The sequence below is a fragment of the Schistocerca piceifrons genome, chromosome 6 (genome assembly GCF_021461385.2).
Source record: "Schistocerca piceifrons isolate TAMUIC-IGC-003096 chromosome 6, iqSchPice1.1, whole genome shotgun sequence".
Taxonomy (NCBI): domain Eukaryota; kingdom Metazoa; phylum Arthropoda; class Insecta; order Orthoptera; family Acrididae; genus Schistocerca; species Schistocerca piceifrons.
The window spans coordinates 37,453,815-37,472,795 of NC_060143.1; positions in this window are offsets into that span (position 1 = coordinate 37,453,815).

An 18,981-nucleotide genomic window follows, 5' to 3' on the forward strand; every position below is an offset into this window, starting at 1 on the left:
TGCCAGGTTTTCAATAGTGAAAAATAAGACTTTTTGGACATGCAGTAGTTATAATAACGACAATAAATCTTGTGTTTCTTTAAAATGTCTCCTTTTAAGTAGGAAGCGCGCATGACAACAAGTGTGTTTAGGTGACCCTCGCTACTGTTTTTGTAAACTGCTCCATCACGAAAAAAATTTAAAAAAGGAGCACGTACACTATGTGATCAAAAGTAACCATTCACCTATTAATGTACGTTATGGGAGATGCGTCTATTTTTCGAGTTAATGAAGGCTTAAACTCTTCTGGGGTTACTTTCATTGAAGTGTCTGTATGTTTGTGGAGGAGTAGGCGTCCATTCTTCCTCAAGAGCCGAAACCAGAGTGAGTAAGGTGTTGGTAGCAAAGTCGACATTGTAACTCATCCAAAAGGTGTCTCACGGGATCCCAGTCGGGACACTGGGTAGGGATTTTGTTACCCACAGTCTGTTGGCGCGCAGATGTTGCTTTATGACAGGGTGTATTGTCATGATGACAGGGTCATCGTCTCTGAACTGTTCCTCTACTGTCTGCAGCACATAATGCCATAAAATGTGTCCATTTCCTCCCGCATTTAGTGCTTTCTTAAGCGCACTAAGGAGACCACACTCTGACCCCGCTTGCTCAGTACTTCAATGTTGGCACTGGACTTGGGACAAGTAACATTTCCAGGTATTCGCCAAACCCATACTCTTCCATTCGGTTACCACAGAGTAGAACATAATTCATTATTCCAAATCATTCGTTTCCAGTCAGCTGCTGGTCGTCTGTAAAGTACATAAGTGGCAAGAGCGCGATCAATACCTTGACTGCGCGATAGTTTTGGTGATGTTACTGAAGAGAGTGCCTCTAAAAAAGACATACGAGGGCTATCCATAAAGTACATTACGTTTTGGAACTAAAAATAAATAAAGTATTGGAAATTTTTTTTATTATATACGGATGAAAGCCACACTTAAATACTACTTTTCTACATAGTTGCCATTTAAATTAAGGCACTTATCGTAGCGATGGACGAAGTTGGAAATTCCTTCGTCGTAAAATTCGGCCGCCTGCGCCTTCAACCACATGGTTACCTCTTCTTGAAGCTGTGCGTCGCCATCAAAACGCTGCATAGTCAACCACTTCTTCATTGCTGGGAATAAGTGGAAGTCGCTCGGTGCCCGGTCGGGACTGTACGGCGGATGAGGAAACAACTCCCACTTAAAAGATTCGAGAACTTCACGAGTGGCATTTGCCGTGTGGGCCTGGGCGTTGTCGTGAATCAGCAAGATCTTTGAGCCCAACTTTCCCCTGCGCTTGTTTTATATTGCTCTTCTGAGGTTGTGCAGAGTTTGGCAATACGTTTGAGAGTTTGTTGAAGTGCCTCTTTCCAGGAAATCCACAAAAGTCACACCTTTTCTGTCCCAAAAGACAGTCGCCATCACCTTCCTTGCCGACATTGTCTGCATGCATTTCTTGGGTTTTTGGGGGTAATTTGTGTGCCCCCACTGCATTGACTACAATTTTGTCTCGCAGTTCACATGCTTAACCCATGTATCGTCACCAGTAACGATGCGATCGAGTAATGAGTCGCCATCTTTCCCGTAAGCGTCCAAAAACGTTAACGCTGCAGTCATTCGCTGAGTTTTGTGTATCTCTTTCAAGATTTTTGGTATCCATCTTGCACAAAATTTGTGGTAACCAAGCTTTTCGGTAATGATTTCGTGCAACAAACTTCGTGAAATTTGTGGAAAACTCATAGAGAGTTCCGTTATTGTGAAATTACTGTTTTCACGGACCGCGGCATCGACTTTTTCGACAAGGTCGGCAGTCACTATGCTGGGTCTTCCACTTCGTCGTTAACGTTAGTTCGGCCATTTTTAAATTTTATGACCCATTGACGCACTCCACCTTCAGTGATTATGTTGTCCCTATACATTTCACAAAGCTGCCGATAGATTTCTATCGGTGTACAGTTTTTTGCAGTCAGAAACCTTATTACAGCACGCACTTCACACTTCGCGGCATTTTAAATTAACACGGCAGGATGCCGACTGAGCGGCGGAATGCCATGACACCAAGATGGCCGCGGTAGCCCCGCCCCTAACGGACACAAACAAAAACGTAATGTACTTTGTGGATAGCCCTCGTACTAAACACGGTTTTAGAAACTTCCTTCAGAAAAGAAGGCGAAGTAAATAGTCCAGAATTCGGATCAAGAACAATGGATTGGTTGGTCTGAGGGAGAAAGGGACCAAACTACCGATCAATTCCTTGCTCCAGACGCAAACAAGGCTCAGGGTAAAACAACTCCCAAAGTACGTTTGGGAAAGTAAAAGGGGGAAAAGGAATGCGGAACCACACCAAAAAAAAAAAAAAACGAGTGGTACGAACAAAAAACGAGGAAAACATGCAGCATAAGGAAAAGTAGAAGATTGTATTAAAACCGTAGAGCAGATGGTCTGGGCTGGCTGATCACAAGAATAAAAGAGGACGGGCCAGCCACTCTGCAACACATTAAAATGTCCATCCCAAAAAGACAAGGTGAGATGAACACATGAATGGAAAAGACAAACATCAAGACAAAAAAATGCAAAGGAAGTGTGACAGAGAGTTAAAATGGAGGGAGGGTGGAGGCCCCAGAGAGAAGGCCACACGCCCACCCTTAGATGGTACCATAAAATCTCCCCTCACGAATAAAACGTAAAACTAAATCTGCCATTGAGGCATTGTCAGCCACCATCGAAGGCAGGGTGCTGGAAAGGTTAAAAGTCCGCCGCAGAGCGGCTAAAATTGGGCAGTCAAGCAAGATGTGCACGACAGTCAGAAGGAAGCCACAGCGACACTGAGGTGGGTCCTCGCGACGGAGAAGGTAACCATGTGTTAGCCACGTGTGGTCAATGCGGAGCCGACAAAGGACAACAGATTCCCGGCGGGTGGCCCGCATGGATGACCGCCACACATTCGTCGTCTCCTTGAAAGCACATAGTTTATCTGGTGTACTCAGAGTGCGCCATTCATTATCCCAGATCGCGAAAACATTGCGGCGGAAGACGGCTCGCAAGTCGGTCTCCGGTAGGCCAATCTCCAGAGATGGTTTACTGGTGGCCTGTTTGGCCAGGCGGTCAGTAAGTTCATTGCCCTGTATTCCGACATGGCCTGGGATCCAAATGAAGGTCACTGAGCGTTCACTGGCGCAGAGGGCATAAAGAGACTCCGGGATTAACAGCACCAAAGGATGCCTAGGGAAGCACTAGTCGAGAGCTTGTAGGCTGCTTAAGGAGTCACTACAAATGACGAAGGCCTCACCAGAGCAGGAGTGGATGTGATCAAGAGCGCGATAGATGGCAATCAACTCTGCAGCAATCCGGCAAGGGGCGTTGGTCAGTATGTCCAACGTGAGCGTAAGCATAACCAACAAGACGGTCGACCAGTGATCCATCGGTGTAGCTTATCCTTAAAGGTGCAAAATTCACACCAATACCGAAGAAAGGAACTAGGAGTAATCTGCCGAAGTAGAGGCCCATATTACTAACGTCGATTTGCAGTAGGAGTTTGGAACACATGCTGTGCTTGATCATTACGAATTACCTCGAAGAGAACGATTTATTGACAAATAGCCAACACGGATTCTGAAAATATCATTCTTGTAAAGTATAACTAGCTTTTTAATCTCACTAAGTAGTGAGTGCTATCGACTTCAAACCTGGAGAACCCTTCTAAAGACGCCTATGTCCATTGTTGTAATTCTGAAGCGGTAACATGAAGGGACACCACAGGTAAGCAATAGCAGGTAGACTTCATGATAGGGACAGTCGAGCACTGAGGAGGATGGTTATAAAAATCAAGCAGGTATCAGTGGACGGCAACACTCGGGAGTTCCAAAATGCTACCAGCAGTCCAGCTAGCATAATGACTGTGCGTACATTATGTGATCAAAAGTATTCGGTCACCTGGCTGAAAATGACTTACAAGTTCGTGGCGCCCTCCATCGGTAATGCTGAAATCTAATGTGGTGTTGGCCCACCCATCGCCTCGATGACTGCTTCCACTCTAGCAGGCATACGTTCAATCAGGTACTGGAAGGTTTCTTGGGGAATGGCAGCCCATTATCCATGGAGTGTCGGTCGGTGAGGCTTGGCACGAAGTCGGCGTTCTAAAGCATCCCAATGGTGTTCTATAGGATTCAGGTCAGGATTCTGTGCAGGTGAGTCCATTACAGGGATGTTATTGTAGTGCAACCACTCCGCCAAATGCCATGGATTATGAACAGCTGCTCAATTGTGTTGAAAGATGAAATGGCCATCTCAGGATTTCTCTTCAACAGTGGGAAGCAAGAAGGTGCTTAAAACATCAATGTAGGCCTGTGCTGTGATATTGCCACGCAAAACAAACAACGGGAGCAAGCCCTTCCATGAAAAAAACACTACCACAGCATAACACCACCGCCTTCGGATTTTACACACGCCGGCAGATAACGTTCACCGGGCATTCGTCATACCCACACCCTACCTTCGGATCGCCACATTGTGTACCGTGATTCGTCACTCGACACAACGTTTTTCCACTGTTCAATCGTCCAATGTTTACGCTCCTTACACCAAGCGAGGCGTCGTTTGGCATTTACTGGCGTGATGTGTGGCTTATGAGCAGCCGCTAGATCACGATTCCATGCTTTTCGATTTCATAGAAAGCTTATGACACCATCCCTCACAAGCGTCTTCTAACCGAACTGCGTGCCTATGGAGTATTGTCTCAGTTTTGTGACTGGATTCGTGATTTCCTGTCGAAACGGTACAGTTCGTAATAAGCGACGAAAGACATGGAGTAAGACAGAAGTAATATCTGGCGTTCAACAAGGGATTGTTGTAGACCCTCTACTGCTACTGATCTACATAAACGATTTAGGAGACAATCTGACCAGCCTTCTTAGATTGCCTGCAGATGATGCTTTCATTTACTGTGTTGTAAGGTCATCAGATGATCAAATCGAATTGTAAAATGATTTAGCTAAGATGTGGTGCGAAAAGTGACAATTGACTCTAAATTAGAGTGAAGTCATATCCACGAGTACCAAAAGGAGTCCTCTAAATTTCTGTTACAGGATAAATTACACAAATCTAAAAGCTGTAAGCTCAACGAAATACTTAGGGATTACAATGACGAGTAATTTAAATTGGAATGATCACATTGATAATGTAGTGAGGAAAGCAAATACGAGTTACTGGCAGAACACTTAGAAAACTTAACAGGTTATTAAAGAGAGTGCTTCCGCTACACTTGTCCGCCGTCTTCTGGAGTATTGCTGTGCGGTGTGGGATCCTGATCAGACGGGATTGACGGTGGACATCGAAAAAGTACAAATAAGGTCAGCTCGTTTTGTATTGTAGGGAAGAGAGTGTCACGGATGTGATCGAGAATTGGGGTGGCAGCCATTAAAACAAAGGCGTTTTCCGCCGCAGCAGGACATTCTCATCAATCACCAACTTTCTGCTCGGAGTGTGAAAATATTTTGTTGGCACCCACGTACATAGGGAGAAACGATCATCATAATAAAATAAGAGATATCAGAGCTCGCAGGGTATGCTGTAAGTGTTCGTTTTTCTCGAGCGCTGTTTTAGACCGGAACAGTAGAGCAGGAGCTTGTAGCTGGTTCGATGAACGCTCTACCAGGCACTTATTTGTGAATTGTAGAGTAATAATGTAGATCCGCGGCCCAGTGGCACCCGCTCTTGACACCACCTCAAGCGTCGCTTATCATTAACTACATGTATGTATAGCTTTTGAAGAGTTACTCGACCACAGTACCCCAGTCTTTTTAACTCTGAACACTAAGTGATCAAAAGTATCCGGACACCCCCAAAAACATACGGTTTTAATATGAGATGCATTGTGCTGCCACCTGACACCTGCCAGGTACTCCATATCAGCGATCTCAGTAGCGATTAGACATCGTAGAGAGCAGAATGAGGCGCTCCGCGGACTAACGGACTTCGAACGTGGTCAGCTGATTGGGTGTCACTTGTGTCAAACGTTGTACGCGAGATTTTCACACTCCTAAACATCCCTAGGTCCACTGTTTCCGCTGTGATAGTGAAGTGGAAAAGTGGACACGTACAGCACAAAAGAGTACAGGCCGACCTCGTCTGTTGACTGACAGAGACCGCCGACAGTTAAAGAGGGTCGTTATGTGTAATAGGCAGTCATCTACCCACACCATCACACAGGAATTCCAATCTGTATCAGGATCCACTGCACGTACTAAGACAGTTAGGCAGGACGTGAGAAAACTTGGATTTCACGATCTAGCGGCTGCTCATAAGCCACACATCACGCCAGTAAATGCCAAACGACGCCTCGCTTGGTGTAAGGAGCGTAAACATTGGACGATTGAACAGTGGAAAAACGTTGTGTCGAGTGACGAATCACAGTACACAATGTGGCGATCCGAAGGTAGGGTGTGGGTATGGCGAATGCCCGGTGAACGTTATCTGCCGGCGTGTGTAAAATCCGAAGGCGGTGGTGTTATGCTGTGGTAGTGTTTTTTTCATGGAAGGGCTTGCTCCCGTTGTTTGTTTTGCGTGGCAATATCACAGCACAGGCCTACATTGATGTTTTAAGCGCTTTCTTGCTCCCCACTGTTGAAGAGAAATCCTGAGACGGCCATTACATCTTTCAACACAATTGAGCAGCTGTTCGTAATCCATGGCATGTGGCGGAGTGGTTGCACTACAATAACATCCCTGTAATGGACTCACCTGCACAGAGTCCTGACCTGAATCTTATAGAACACCTTTTGGATGCTTTAGAACGCCGACTTCGTGCCAGGCCTCACCGACCGACACTCCATGGATAATGGGCTGTCATTCCCCAAGAAACCTTCCAGTACCTGATTGAACGTGTGCCTGCTAGAGTGGAAGCAGTCATCGAGGCGAAGGGTGGGCCAACACCACATTGGATTTCAGCATTACCGATGGAGGGCGCCACGAACTTATAAGTCATTTTCAGCCAGGTGACCGAATACTTTTGATCACATAATGTACGCACAGTCATTATGCTAGCTGGACTGCTGGTAGCATTTTGGAACTCCCGAGTGTTGCCTTCCACTGATACCTGCTTGATTTTTATAACCATCCTCCGCAGTGCTCGACCGTCCCTATCATGAAGTCTACCTGCTATTGTTTACCTGTGGTGTCCCTTCACGTTTTCCGCTTCAGAATTACAACAATGGACATAGGCGTCTTTAGAAGGGTTGTCCAGGTTTGAAGTCACTGTGCTCTCCTGATATAACAGTTCTGCTGTTGCTGCTTCTGAACTTGAAACGTCCCCTTTAAACAATTATACATGACTGTGCTTAAACTGACACACAATATTTTTTTAGCGCAACGCAATCTGACTTTCAAAAATCCCTACAAAAGAATGACCCTGTCTAATATTAACCTATACGTTTCACAAATCACTTACCTCTCAAAAATCTTGGTTACTCGAACTACTGCAATACAGCGAGCGCCACTACTGCCAGCTAAATAAAAGATTCAAACTACGGAAGGCACTAACTACTGATAGGCGTAGTTAGCAAATGAAAGATTTTAATAGAGACCAAACAATATATTTACCTTAATAGTCATAATATATATAGCAGTTCAGGACAAATTACAAAACTCCGCCATCTCTCTCCCCACATCCATCACTGCTGGCGGCTCACCTCCAACTGCGCAACGCTACGCGCTGTTCACATCCAGCTGCCGGTGCCCAACACTACAATGGCAGACAACAATGCAAACTAGCCACAGACTGCACACACTACAGCCAGTAAGGCGTTACCAATATAAAAACCTGAACAGCCTACTTACAAACTGACAACGTTACACTGTCCGCTTCCTCTTATACTGGCGCGTCCGCGTCTCGTGACTTCTGTTGGTGATTTCCGCATCAAGTACTTAGGTGTGCCTGGATATTTTTGATCAGGTAGTGCTTATGTTGAAGCTGTCAATTGTTTCTATAATGAACTCTGCGTGTCGTGACGTTGGACCGAGCAGTGCCTGGATGTGTCCCTGAGGAATGACCTTCTGTACCAGCTGAAAACTTTTTGTTGGCTGCTGGACGAGCGTCACGATTGACGCATTCCCACCAACGTTGAATAGTCGATGTAGTCTGCGTACACTCTATGGAATGCGAGCTATCGACTGTGACAACGAAGTCCACCTGGCGTCATACTACCAACGTCAATGAGTAATGAAGTCAGCAAGTAACTTTTGCAAATTACTGAAATTAACGACGACGCGGAACGATAGTATCGAAGCATCTCAGTTGCCCTGAGTTTTTGTATTTGCCGTTTCCTCCCAAAGTATCTCATTATTTGACATCGCTTTGCACTAACAAGGGGACCCTCCATACTGTAAATCACGGATTTTGATGCGCTTCAAATATGTTCTAGAGGCCCTTACCCTGAGTACCTGGCTATCAGGTTTTCAGCGACGGGCCTTGAATTTTGAGAAAATCGATTTTGAAGTTCATTGCGTGCTTTGTATATCCGTAACATTACGTATATTCCGAACAAGTCAGCGTAGCGCAGCGGCAAAGGTTCAAGGCTACCGCGCTGGAGGTACCGTGTTCGAATACTGCTTGTGTAAGTTCGTTTTCTTTTTTTCAAAATACGTACCATAGAAACAACATAAGCACAAATTTTCGTATCACCACGCGTATTTTATAAAAGCAACCGTCTTGCAGGAGCACGGTTTCTTCACGAGCGATACCGGGAAACACAATCTTTTGCATTCAAAAAGATTCTTCTTTCATCCTCTAATTTCGATGCGAACCATGCATATCTAATCATGCTTTCAAAATTAAGTGCGCTGAAATCATGTAGCAATAGTTAATGTAATTTTATCGAATCTTCCCTAGAAGCGATCTCTCTATCTTTCATCAAGTCGGCAGTATTCTGAATAATTTTCGTGAAGATTTTCACCTGTCGGTAAAAATAAACATCGCAGACCTGGCAATAAGGAGCGCACTTTGGTGGAACCACTTTTAGGGTGGAGGTGTTCGCTTTCCTTTCATCAGTGAATAGATGATTGTATAAAGTTGAATCGGTTTGCCCTCCCCACGAATCGATAATGTACAAGAAAACTTTCTGTCTCCCGTACGAAAGGATTACAGAGCGCAAAAATTCTTCGTACACCAGTTTCGTGAACTTTCCGGATTTCGTGCATGACACAACGACATTTCTGTATTTCCCAGTTCATTCGTCTACTCCTTTCTGAACGTTAGGACCAAATTTTCCCGACTATTCTTGCACACATAAAGAAAACATATGGGAACAGGATTCGAACACAGTACCTCCAGCGCGGTAGCCGTGAACCTTTTCGCTGCGCTACGCTGACTTGCTCGGAATATATGTAATGTTGCGGGTATACAAAGCACGCAATGAACTTAAAAACCGATTTTCTCAAAAACCAAGGCCCGTCGCTAAAAAACAGGATAGGCAGGTACTCAGGGTAAGTGCCTCTACAACACATTTGAAGCGCATCAAAATCCGTGCTTTACAGTATAGAGGGTCCCCTTGTAAGTCATTTCCTGACTTCCTTCCAAACTATATCCAGTGTGTGACTTTTCAAACACCGTATTTATCGTTTCGTGTTTGCCAGCATTATTTCGACCTCCTCAGTCCTTATGTAACCGAGCGAGGTAGTGCAGTAATTAGCACACTCGACTCCCATTCGGACTCCCATTCTGGATTTAGGTTTTCTGCGATTTCCCTAAATTGCTTAAGACATATTCTGGAATGGTTCTTTTGAGAAGGTACGTCCGATTTCAGTCTCCGATCTTCCGTAATCCACGAGTGAGCTACGTCTATAATGACTTCGTCCTCGACGTGACGTTAAACACTAATCTCCTGCTCCAGTCCCTATCTAGTATAAATACTACATCCAATTTCTATTTTTCTGGCTGAAGGAATAAACTAAAATGGCTGCGTCCGATTGGAGCATGTAATTTTGCTCCACGTGCTATTTGTGCATCACTTTTTGTCATTTCTGCATGTTCTTAGTAGCTGACAGCATCTGCTTGAAGAACGCTGTTTATTTCATCGTCGGCAACAAAGTTAATTGTGCTTTGTGGCCGGCCGATGTAGCCGAGCGGTTCTAGGCGCTTCAGTCTGAAACCGGGCGACTGCTACGGTTGCAGGTTCGAATCCTGCCTCGGGCATGGATGTGTGTGATGTTCTTAGGTTAGTTAGGTTTAAGTAGTTCTAAGTTCTAGGGTACTGATGACCTCAGATGTTAAGTCCCATAGTGCTCAGAGCCATCTGAACCATCTGTGCCTTGTGTTTAGTAATTATGGACTAGAATGTGTTTAGAATACGCTGCAATATGCTAGGATATTCTTCTGTAACATACAAGTTACTGCTTTTTTCATCGAATTAAAGCGATAACTTTTCTGGATGTAGCGCTGGGTCTACATTCGAGAACGACCTCTTCTTTAACATTGCAGCAGCATCGTTTTCATAATTCTTCGATGTTTGATACTGAGTTATCTGAATATGGCACGTATTTCAGTTTATTTTCTAACAAAAGTAGTATACATTTTGAATGTGTTCTACAATTTTGATGAATCGTACTACTTTCTTAAAATTTGGTTAGTGTAATTTCGTCCCAGACCAATGCACTGATTGCCCACATAAACTTTTCATTCAGAAAATCTGAGCCCAGAAATGAGGAGGCTAACTAACCAATAATGACAGATAATGTGTGTGAAATCTTATGTGACTTAACTGCTAAGGTCATCAGTCCCGAAGCTTACACACTACTTAACCTAAATTATCCTATGGACAAACACACACACCCATGCCCGAGGGAGGACTCGAACCTCCACCGGGACCAGCCGCTCAATACATGACTGCAGCGCCTTAGCCGGCAGGTGTGGACGTGCGGCTCTAGGCGCTACAGTCTGGAACCGCGCGACCGCTACAGTCGCACGTTCGATTCCTGCCTCGGGCATGGATATGTGTGATGTCTTTAGGTTAGTTAGGTTTAAGTAGTTCTAAGTTCTAGGGGACTGATGACCTCAGATGTTAAGTCCCATAGTGCTCAGAACCATTTTTTTGCAGCGCCTCAGACCGCTCGGCTAATCACGCGCAACTAACCAATGAGCCTAAACCAAATCTTGTAGATAATTATATTCTATTGTCTGTTCACTTTTAAAAGTAGGTTCCAGAATGGTTTTTCATTATCAATTTCTTTGGAGATGACAACGATGTGCCGGACCGGAATTCATCCGACGGCGGTTCGTGGGCCGTGCCTGGATAGCTCAACCGGTAAGAGGATGACCCGCTGAAGGCAAGGTTCCATGTTTGCGTCTCGGTCCGGTACACCGTTCTAATCTGCCAGGAAGTTTCACCACGTAGGTTGCCTTAGGATTTTGGTAAACTGAGTTAACATTTCTTACGCAGGTGTTCCTGAAGAGACTACCGCCAAATGGGCACATTCGGTCTGTACCATAGTGCCTATTGGCGCCCCCAGACCATTAAGCCAGGGATTTGTATGATGTGATGCTGGATAATGTGCAGACGAATTGTTTCAGTTATCACTTTACTTATAGTTATTTTCTGACGATTATACAAGCTATCCCTTACGTTTATTTTAAGTGTAAAAAATACGTAATATGTGCGGTCCCCTTCACATAAAATATGAGCTTCCTTTCATAGTTTCTTTGTGTGTTGCAGAAATAGTTCATCATCACATCTTTACAAAAAAAAAAAAAAAATAGTAGTTCTCATATTGGGTTCTAGATGGTACGATTTGTAAATGAATGGAAAAATGAATCAACCAAGGTCATTCTGAAATATAGTGCTTCGCTGATCTGTAAACTTGCGTCTGTGTCAAGGAAACTGTTCGGTTTTTGTTCGCTTCATTTTATTTTTTCAAAATAATATACATGCAAAGTACGTAATACTACAAGGCACCGACTGAAACTCTCAAGATGGAATCCGTGCGAGTTCTTCGGCCCACCCCGACGTCCGCGCTCAGCTTTCGACCGGTTCCCTCACGTTCTTCCTGCTTGCATTAGTCAAGCAGCTTCACGCCTCATTAGGGATCTATTTCTAGACAGCACCAAATTCATTCAGGAAGGCCGAAATTTCACGCGCTTTTGAGCTATAAATACCGCGATACGGTGTTCCTTGGCGTGGATGAGCTGTAACGGTTTCTTACAATGTGTTTACTTACCAACGCTGCTGAACAGCAATTTCTAAATGCACCGCGTTTAACGAAACTCCTTTGATGCCAGCCAGTTCTTCGTATGGCAAATGCTTACTATCTTACACGTCAGTTAGTTTCAGTTTCAACTTTTAGCTAAGTCATGGTATTCGAAGTGAATGTTTGTCTTCTTTCTATCTCAGTGTTTATCTGATGTAATCGCAAATCGCTTGGATTGATTCTGAAGCCAAGGTCTGTTCTGACGTCGTAGGAGGATATCGAAGTAAGCAGAGCCTGTGTATCTAGATACCGCTTCATTCCCTAGAAACTAAAATATTTAGCAGTATTATGAATGAACCTACTGCTACACTGAAGCTGTACGCTACACTTACGCGTTGTGCACTGCACACAAATTATGTCCTGTCCTTCCGTAAAAAAATGGTTCAAATGGCTCTAAGCACCAAGGGACTTAATATCTGAGGCATCAGTCCCCTAGACTTAGAACTACTTAAACCTAACGACGTCACACACATCCATGCCCGAGGCAGGATTCGAACCTGTGACCGTAGCAGCAGCGCGGTTCTGGACTGAAGCGCCTAGAACCGCTCGGCCGCACACAGTAGAAGTGATTGTTCTGGAAGCAAAATGAAAATACCTGTGTATGGTAAAAAAAAGTTTGAAAGCAATACCAAACTTCTGCGCGTAGTACAGGTCTGGAAGATTCTGTAGATCTCACAGGAACAGTCCGACCCCGTCCGTCGCTATAATTACTGCCGAAAGGCGTAACAAACCTAAAGAAACTTGAAAAGTTTGATTAAAATTCTAATAACATTGCAATGTAGCAAGATGAAAGTGCGATTAGGAAAAAACACTCAGATTTTGCAGAACCAAAGTTGTAAAACATCTTCAGGCTTCCAGATATCTTAAATTTATTTTGTAGTTTACCTACAACGTGGAGGTCGTTTGGCGATATGGTTAGTTCAATATGTAGAAGGTTGATTTCTCCCCCATTCTCGTTCAATACGAGGCAATGGATCATGTTCAACAATTGGGAAATGAACTGTTAATATTTTCATTTTAAAAGTGAAGTACGTCGGATGCTTTTGAGGCAGAAAAATGAATCCTACTATGATTTAATGATGTCGTCAGTAGACAGCATTTCTGGAATTAAACGACTAATACCACAAACCAACCACAATTTCTCGAAAAAAGTTTCATTAATTAACTACAAGAAACTTTCATTTTTAACTTGTGCGTATTTAAACAGTCATCTATTTTTATTGTGGTCCTATTCAGTTTTTACATAATCATCAAACACATTATTATTGAATCAAATTATTAGCATCCGTATTATACATGTGTTATAGAATGCTGAAATGGTACATGATGTTCGCAGTTCTGGAAAACGAAAGACCAAGAACAAAGTGCTCAGACTATAGGTGTAAGATAAGGATGCAGCCGTTTCCCCCTATTTTTCAATCTATACCTTGAAGAAGTAATGACTGACACCAAAGAAAGGTTCAGCAGTGATATTAAAACCCAGTGAAAAGGATGTCAATGACGCGAGTTGCTGATTACATTGCTATTCTCAGTGAAAGTAAGGAACAATTGCAAGAGATACTGAATGGAATGCAGTCTGCTGAGCAGACACAAAACGATGAGAGGTGAAATTAATCAGGAATAGTAAAAATGAAATATGCGATAAACTTAACATCAACACTGGGGACTGAATAGTAAACGAAGTGAAGGATTTCTGCTGCCTTGGAGTAAAATAACTCTTGACGGACGACATAAGGTGGACATAAAAACCAGTCCAGCACAGACAAAGAGGGTCCTACTGGCCGAAAGAATTTTGCTAGCATCATTCATTGGTCTTCGTTTGACGAAGAAATTTCTGAGAATGTTCGTTAGGAACACAGCATTTTATAGAAGTGATCCTTGGACTGTGGGAAAATCGAAAAAGACGAGAGTCGAAGTGGTTGAAATTTTGTGCTAAAGATATTAAAATTATGTTACCTGATAAGAAATGTGGAGATTCTCCGCAGAAACGGTGAGGAAGGGAATATACGGAGAACGCTCACAGGAAGAATGAACAGGATGCCACGTGTCAAGAAGTCAGGAAATAGCTTCCGTGGTACGTGAGGTAGCTGGAGAGCGTAAAAATTGTAGGGGACGACAGAGATTGTAATACATCCAGCAAATAATTGAGAATGTTGGATGAAAGTACTTCTCTGAGATGAAGTGGTTGGCACAGGAGAGGAATTCATGGTAGGCTTCATTAATTCAGTCAGAAAACCGATGACTCAAAACTGAAGCAAAATAATTGTAAACTGGTTACATTGAGATAGGAAACAAAATAGGGAGAAATTAATGTTTAGTTTTACTACGGCATAAGCAACTGTTTAAACTGATGATTGTCATTCTCAATTATTGCATTGGAATGTATTGCACTGACAGAACTGAAGACTGGGTGCAAAACATTTTGGTAGGGTCTTAGCTGCCGGTCCAGCAATACGCTCTTCGAAGTATGCGAACGATAGACAAGTTGACTCTACTTAGGGATGAATAAATTTCCCACACACTCCAACACATCCCCAAATTCCGCACAGAATTGAGGTAGCTTACAAAAGACTCGTTCGACCTATACTTGAGTATCGCTCATCAGTGTGGAATCCGTACCAGGTCGGGTTGACAGAGGAGATAGAGAAGATCAAAAGAAGAGCGGCGCGTTTCGTCACAGCGTTACTTGGTAAGCGTGATAGCGTTAAGAGATGTTTAGCAAACTCAAGTGGCAGTTTCTGCAAGAGAGACGCACTGCATCGCGGTGTAGCTTGCTGTGCAGGTTTCGGGAGGATGCGTTTCTGGATGAGGTATCGAATATATTGCTTCGCCCTACTTATACTTCCCGAGGAGACCACGAATGTAAAATTAGAGAAATTCGAGCGCGAACTGAGGTTTTGTAGCGGTCGTTCTTTCCGCGAACCATACGCGACTGGAACAGGAAAGGGAGGTAATGAGAGTGACACGTAAAGTGCCTTCCGCCACACACCGTTGGGTGGCTTGCAGAATATAAATGTAGATGCACATGTAGAAACAATTCTTTATCGAGAACACTTATGAAGCATGCGGCTTTCACGACCCAGTTTCTCATAAGTTTCTATACACGGCAATAAATTTCTTCCAGTTTGAATGATTCTCGTTGCGAATTTTTTCTCTGTCCATTTGTTAACCTCAAATTGATACATTTACCCTTCTCCATCATACCTGAAAGTTTCTAACGCCGGCGGCTGCGGCCAAGCGGTTCTAGGCGCTTCAGATCGAATCCGCGCTGCTGCTACGGTCGCAGGTTCGAATCCTGCCTCGGGCATGGATGTGTGTGATGTCCTTAGGTTAGTTAGGTTTAAGTAGTTCTAAGCCTAGGGGACTGATAACCTCAGATGTTGTCCCATAGTGCTTAGAACCATATGAAGCATTTTAGTTTCTAACATAATCGCTGGATCGCCATGGCAACTAGTCAACTGCCCCAGTTTCACAAGGGTATCTGCAGCCAGACGACTTGTTCGGGTTAGTTGTAATTTTGTTTATGGGCCGCTGCCTAAAACTATGATTAAGAACAACGTAACTTTGACATAACATAAACGATTTAAACAGCACACACTACGAAAGTTCGCAGGAGGGACGATGTTTACCTATTCCATATTTAATTGAGGTTTCTAGTAATATCTTGTGGCGACGATTGGAGCGGTGAGCTACAATGGCGCCCGGTATCTGATACATGGTGCAGTACAGATCATTTAGGAAGTCAGCAGTAGCTCACACTGGGCTCCTGACAGTGGTAGCTTATGCCAGCCTCCTCATACTGGTAACTTGCTTCTACCATCTGGCAGTAAGAACTCACATAGGCCTCTTGGTAATGGTATCTCGCACCAGCCTCTTGATAGTGGTGGCTTGCACAAGCATGCTGGCAGTTGTGGCTTGTGCTTACCCCCCTCCCCTCCCCCCCCCCCCTGGTAGTGGCAACGCAAGCCTGCCTTCTGACAGTCTTTGATGACCCCTGTCTCCTGGCGGATCACACAGGCCCCAATTGCATTGCCAGGCACGCTGAACTACCACTGGCTGTGGTAGTTCAAACTGGGAATAGCAGCTTGTGTCAGCCTCCTGACAGTGATAGCTCGCAACTGTCTCCTGCCAGCGGTAGCTCACTCTGGACTGTTGGCAAGGGAAGCTCGCATGAGCCTCCTGATAGTGCTAGCTAGCTCGCACCTGCCTCCTGGTAGCAATAGCTCATGCTGACTTTGTGGTAGTTGTAGCTCGCATCAGTCTCCTGATAGTGGTAGCTGGTGCCGACTTCCTAGCAGCGATAGCTCACACAGACCTGGCTCCTGTCAATGGTAACTCACACTGCTCACCTATTAGTGGTAGCCGACATCAATTAATACCTGCAATCTGGCAGTAGTAGGTCACACTGGCCTCCTGGTAGTGGTAGCTCGCACCAGCCTCCTGACAGTGGTAGCTATCATTTGCCTCCTGGTAGCACTAGCTGATACTGCTTCCTGGTGGTGATATCTCATGCCAGCCTCATGATATTGGTGGCTTGTGCCTGCCTCCTGGCATCTGTAACACACACTGGCCTCCTGGTAGTGGTAGCTCGCACCAGCCTCCTGACAGTGGTAGCTATCATTTGCCTCCTGGTAGCACTAGCTGATACTGCTTCCTGGTGGTGATATCTCATGCCAGCCTCATGATATTGGTGGCTTGTGCCTGCCTCCTGGCATCTGTAACACACACTGGCCTCCTGGTAGTGGTAGCTCGCACCAGCCTCCTGACAGTGGTAGCTATCATTTGCCTCCTGGTAGCACTAGCTGATACTGCTTCCTGGTGGTGATATCTCATGCCAGCCTCATGATATTGGTGGCTTGTGTCTTCCTCCTGGCATCTGTAACACACACTGGCCTCCTGGTAGTGGTAGCTCGCACCAGCCTCCTGACAGTGGTAGCTATCATTTGCCTCCTGGTAGCACTAGCTGATACTGCTTCCTGGTGGTGATATCTCATGCCAGCCTCATGATATTGGTGGCTTGTGCCTGCCTCCTGGCATCTGTAACACACACTGGCCTCCTGGTAGTGGTAGCTCGCACCAGCCTCCTGACAGTGGTAGCTATCATTTGCCTCCTGGTAGCACTAGCTGATACTGCTTCCTGGTGGTGATATCTCATGCCAGCCTCATGATATTGGTGGCTTGTGCCTGCCTCCTGGCATCTGTAACACACACTGGCCTCCTGGTAGTGGTAGCTCGCACCAGCCTCCTGACAGTGGTAGCTATCATTTGCCTCCTGGTAGCACTAGCTGATACTGCTTCCTGGTGGTGATATCTCATGCCAGCCTCATGATATTGGTGGCTTGTGTCTTCCTCCTGGCATCTGTAACACACACTGGCCTCCTGGTAGTGGTAGCTCGCACCAGCCTCCTGACAGTGGTAGCTATCATTTGCCTCCTGGTAGCACTAGCTGATACTGCTTCCTGGTGGTGATATCTCATGCCAGCCTCATGATATTGGTGGCTTGTGCCTGCCTCCTGGCATCTGTAACACACACTGGCCTCCTGGTAGTGGTAGCTCGCACCAGCCTCCTGACAGTGGTAGCTATCATTTGCCTCCTGGTAGCACTAGCTGATACTGCTTCCTGGTGGTGATATCTCATGCCAGCCTCATGATATTGGTGGCTTGTGTCTTCCTCCTGGCATCTGTAACACACACTGGCCTCCTGGTCGTCATACTTCACGCCAGCCTCTTGACAGTAGTAGCTTGTATCTGCCTCCTGGAAGTCACGCCAGCCTGTTTCTAGTGGTACCTTACACCACCTGACTGAAAGTGATAACTCGCATCAGCCTTCTGGCAGCGGTAGATCGTGCTGGTCTAATGACAGTGGCAGCTTATATCAGCTTCGTGATAATGTTAGTTCACCCCTACCTTCTGCCAGTGGTAGCTCACACTGACCTCCTGCTAGTGTTAGCTTATGCAAGCCTACTGACAGTCGCAGATGGCCTCCAGGTAGAGGTAACCCGCAGCAGCCTTCTAATAGTGGAAGTGTTGGCTCAAGCTGGCTCTCTGGTAGTGGCAGTTCGCATCAGCTTCCTAATAGTGGTAGTGGTAGTCTCCTGGTAGCTGTAGTTCATACTGACCTCATTACGTTGCCTGCCTCTTTATAGTGGTAGCTCGCATCAGCTCACACTTGCCTAGTAGCTGTGGTACATCGCACTGACCTCCTGGTAGAGGTAGTTTGCACCAGCCTCCTGATAGTAGTAGCTCATGCCAGCCTCCTGGCAATAGTAGCTCACTCAGGCCTCGTGATAGTCCTACCTCGCACTTCTCTCCTGGCAATGGTAGCTCATGTTAACATCCTTGGTAGTGATAGCTTTTACCAGCTTCCTGACGGGGGTAGCTCACACCTGCCTCCTGCTAGTGGTAACTCGCACCAGCCTCTTGATGGTGGTATCTAACGCCAGCTGTCTGATAATGATAGCCCACACCTGACTCCTGGCAGTGAGAGCTCATGTAGGCCTCATGGTAGTGCTACCTTGGATTATCCTTCTAATAGTGGTAGCTCGCACCAGCCTGCTGGCAGCGGTAGCTCACCCTGGCGTCATGGTAGTAGTAGCTCATGCCAGCTTCCTGATAATATTAGCTCACACCTGCACTCTGGTAACTGTAGCTCACACTGGAATCTTCTGCCAGAGGAGAGATTATCATGACACTGTTTCGATTACAGGCCCCCATGAGCAGTGGATAA